Below are 4679 nucleotides of genomic sequence, written 5' to 3' on the forward strand. Positions count from 1 at the left end.
GTGTGCGTCTGTGCGTGTCTGTATGGGTTTGAGTGCGCGTCTGCGCGTGAGCGCGTGTCTGAGCGTGTGCGCCTGTGCCTGCGCCCGCGCGCGCCTGTGCCTGCGGGAGCGGGCGCGCGCTCAGGCGGACGGGCAGCCCCCCGTCGTCGCCCTCGGTCCGCCGAACGGGCGCCCCCTTGGCCGGATGGAGAGGCTTTTCTCCGCGCCCACGAGGGGAATCGCAACGGGAACCGTAAGGCCGCACGCCGGCGGCGCTAGCGCCGCCTGCCGACGAGGGCCGCCGCCGCCGATCCCCCCCCCCGGCCCGACCCCCAGCCCCCCAACTCGGCCCGCGGTGAGGGCCGGGGCCGTATTCGGCTGGAGGGGGGGGACGGTAAGGCCGAGGGCAGCGTCGCCGTTCCCGCGTTGCACGCGTCGCCGTGCCGCGAGCGTCTCCCGGGAAGCCAGAGGAGCGAGGTGTGTGAAGCCCGTGCCGCGCGCGCGCGCGGACCCGACCGGGGTGTTCCGGGACGACCGACCGACCGACCGACCGGCCGACCGGCCGACCGGCCGGCCGACCGGCCGACCGTCGTCGTGGAAAGCTCACGGCGGACTGGACATCTGACGGGCCCCTCCCTGTCCGAGCCGACCTCCCGAGGTACGTAGGAGGGGAAGGGTACGGTAGGCTGGTTCGGCTGGAAGCCATCCCACCCCCGGGAGGCGTCGATCGACGGGGAGGCGGGACCGGGAAGGCACCGGTTTCCAATCGGACGATGGCTGAACCTTGGGCGACGGGTACGCGGACTCCTCCGTCTTCGCCCGAGTTCGCGACTCTCCGCGGGGGGAGCTTTCCGGGAAGCGGGTGACGGGCGCGCGTGCCGTCGTCCCGTGAAGGCGCGCTACTACCAAGAGGCTCCGAACGCGGGCCGTCCTCGGGGGGCGGTTTATTTTTTCTCAGTCGGGGGGGACCCCCGCCACAGGGAGAGAAACACCCGAGTTGGAACGGTGCTCGGGTGGGGAGTAGGGCGTGGCGGTGAAGACTGACGTTCGTCATCGTCGTCGTTTCCGTTTAGATAGAGAACTGACTGCGGCGCCGCTGCCGTCGCGTGCCGTCGAGCGGCTCGGGACTCGGAGCGGCCCTAGGGGAGAGAGTCGAGCCGCCCCACGGGCTTCCCAAGGAGGAGCCGGCGGATCCGAACCGCCGACGATCTCGGTCGGCAGCCGAGCTCCGAGCCGCCGCCGCCGCCGCGCCGCCGGGGCTCCGTCTTTGCACTCGGTCTCCGGTACGCGGCGAGTTGGTTTCGCCCGAGGGGCGGAACGGCTCTCGAAGAGGAAAACCCGGTTTCAGAAAAGGAAGGAGACAGGCAGAGGGAGGGGGAGGGGGAGGGGGTGGGCGGGAGGGGTGGGGGAGGGGAGGGGGATGGGGGCAGGGGAGGCGAGGGGGAGGGGAGGGGGAGGGGAGGCGGTGGTGGGAGGGACGGGGAGGGGGAGGGGGGAGGGGAGGGGAGACGAGGGGAGGGGAGGGGGAGGGGGACGGGGGAGGGGGGAGGGACGGGAGGGGGAGGGGGAGGGGAGGGGAGGGGAGGGGGGCGGGGAGGGGGAGGGGATTGGAGGGGAGGGGGAGACAGGCATACCTGGACGCCGAGCCAGCCCGGTGACGGCGTTAGGTAGAAGAAGGACGGTAGGCGCCCACGCGCTCACGCCCGTGGCTGCAGATACGGACACGCAGGCGCGTGCACGCGCCCGTGCGCGGGCGGGCGGTACGCACGGTCCGTGCCCGTGCGTACGCCTAGGGGTGTGCACGCGCGGGCGCCCGCCTCTACGTACCTGCCCGAGGGCGCGCGCGCGCGCGCCCGCGCCTGCACGCGCCTGCACCTTCGCACGGGCACCTGCGCGCGGACCTGCCCGCGCCCCCGCCTCTGCGTGGGATCGGCGAGAGCCGAAAGCGGTACCGCCGCCGCCGCGTTTTCAAGATCCTTTGGCTCACGCGCCCCCCCACCCCCTTCCGGCCACCTTCGGGGGGAAAGCCCAACTTCACGGACGGGCGGAGCGGATAGCCCTTCAGCTGCGCCTCCCTGAAATAGAACGGGAGGAGTCACGAGAGCCTTAGGAAACGGAGCGAGGCGACGAGAGGGTGCGTCGAAAGGCGGGCGTCGAGAACTCCGGCCACAGGCGTTTTCCTTCTGTAGGGTGTAGAAAGCACCCCGCCGCACGCACCCGGCGTTAGGGAGCTGTCTCGAGGGCCGCGGTTTCTACTCCGCCGACTCCTTTCAGTTGAGACGGGGCGCCTCCGAGCGTGTGTGTGCGCGCGACCCGAAGGCGGTCGTCGAGGGACGACGGCACCCTCGGTCCGCCGAACCCCCGCGCCCTCGGACGGACGGGTGGAGAAGCTCTCCTCGACGTCACGGAGGCGGTCCCGACTGAAACCGGAGGGGCACGTGCCGGCGGCGCTAGGCCCGCCGCCGCCGAGGACCGCTGGCGCCACCCCCCCCACCGCCCACCACGCACCCCCAACCCCACCCCGCCTGCGCCCTTGCTGTGGGCCCCACGCTGGCGATATCCGGATCCAGTCCGACGTGGCCGCCGGCTGCCACCCGCCAGGCGGGGAAGAGGTTTGGAGGCGGCGGAGGCGGTGGGGGCGGCGGGGGGCGGCGGGGGTGTGGGCGGTGGGGGGCGGAGGAGGAGGAGGAGGACGGACGGACGGACGGAAGGACGGGAACGCGCCCGCGCGCGCGTGCGCCCGCACCGCAGGGTGCCCTCCGGAGACACGGACGGGCCCACGGAGCACACGGAAACACGGAGATGGACGCGAGGGGGCGCGCGCGCGCGCGCAGCAGACACAACCCCGGGACGCCCGGGAGACACAGAGGTAGGCGCGGGCAGGCAGAACACGCGGGAACGCGGACGCGCGGCACCCACGGACACGGTCCGCTCGCGCACGCGCACGGGGGCCCGGACGCACGGCGACTCGCACGGACGGCGCGGCCGAAACACGGGAAGGTACGCCTCAGGGGCACACGCCCGCGGACCCCCCCAACAGAAGCCCGCCCGCGGCCAACCCCCGCCGCCCCCCCCCGAAGCGGGACGCCCACCCGCGCGGACGGAGGGAGGGGCGCGACGGGGCGGACGGCCGCGCCGCAGCGCTTCGGAGGACACGGCGCCCCCGCCACACACGCGCGACGCGATAGACGCGTCGCGCGCGAGACGGGGGCACGGGCACGAGGTACGTACGCCCGACCGCGCGACTCGCGCGCCCGCCGGCCGCGCGCCCGCGCGGCATCCCGAAGAGGGCGCGCCGCACTCGGACGGACGGGGCCGCGCGCGCGCGCGCGCACCGGAGAGGCCACGCGCGCACCCGCGCGGACACGTACGCGCACGCAGCGGCGGCGGCGGCGGCGGCGCCCTCCGGCGACACGGACGCACGCCCGGGGCACGCGGAAACGCGGAGACGCACGCGCACAGCAGACGCACGCACGGGACGCTCGGGAGACGCGGAGGTAGACGCAGGCAGGCGGAACACGCGGGAACGCGCGTCGCCCCCGCGCACACGATACACGGAGCGGGCGGGCACGCTCCACTAGGCGCGCGCGGCCTGCACTTGACGCTCGGGGACGCGGGCGCGGACGCGGCCCCGTACACGCGGCACCCACGGGCAGGCGGCACGCGGGCTCGGACGCACGCCCGGCGACGCGCGCGGACGGAGAGACGGCGCACCGGAACCGCGGGCGGGAGACGCGAACGAACGGGCGCCTCCCGCGCCGCGCGGGGGGGACGCCCACGCGGAAGGCGCGGCACGGCCACACGCCCGCGGCGCCCCCGCGCGCCCGCCGTCCCCCCAAAGTGGGACGCGCTCGAGACGGCGCACGCGCACGGACGGTGACCGCGACGCACCCGCGTCCGCCCGCCCGCCCGCCCGCCCGCACGCACGCACGCACGCACGCGACCCCGGAGGACGCGTCGCACGCGAGACACGGGGGCGCGCGCCCGAACTACGTAGGGTCGACCGCACGACTCGCGCGCCCGCCGGCCACGCGCCCGCGCGGTATCCCGAAGCGGGCCCGCTACGCTCGGACGCAGAGGCAGAGGCAGAGAGAGACAGAGACAGAGGCAGAGACAGAGACAGGCAGAGACAGAAGCAGAGGCAGAGACAGAGGTAGAGACAGAGGCGGAGACAGAGACAGAGGCAGAGACAGAGACAGACGCAGAGGCAGAGACAGACAGAGGCAGAGGCAGAGACAGAGACAGGCAGAGACAGAGGCAGAGGCAGAGGCAGAGGCAGAGGCAGAGGCAGAGGCAGAGGCAGAGGCAGAGAGGCAGAGACAGAAGCGGAGACAGAGGTGGAGACAGAGGCGGAGACAGAGACAGAGGCAGAGACAGACGCAGAGGCAGAGACAGAGACAGGCAGAGACAGACAGAGGCAGAGGCAGAGACAGAGACAGGCAGGGACAGAGACAGAGACAGAGACAGAGGCAGAGACAGAGACAGGCAGAGACAGAGAAAGAGACAGAGGCAGAGGCAGAGGCAGAGGCAGAGACAGAGACAGGCAGAGACAGAAGCAGAGACAGAGGTAGAGACAGAGGCGGAGACAGAGGCAGAGACAGACGCAGAGGCAGAGACAGAGACAGGCAGGGACAGAGACAGAGACAGAGACAGAGGCAGAGACAGAGACAGGCAGAGACAGAGGCAGAGGCAGAGGCAGA

The sequence above is a fragment of the Loxodonta africana genome, unplaced genomic scaffold, assembly GCF_030014295.1.
Source record: "Loxodonta africana isolate mLoxAfr1 unplaced genomic scaffold, mLoxAfr1.hap2 scaffold_178, whole genome shotgun sequence".
In the NCBI taxonomy this organism is placed as follows: domain Eukaryota; kingdom Metazoa; phylum Chordata; class Mammalia; order Proboscidea; family Elephantidae; genus Loxodonta; species Loxodonta africana.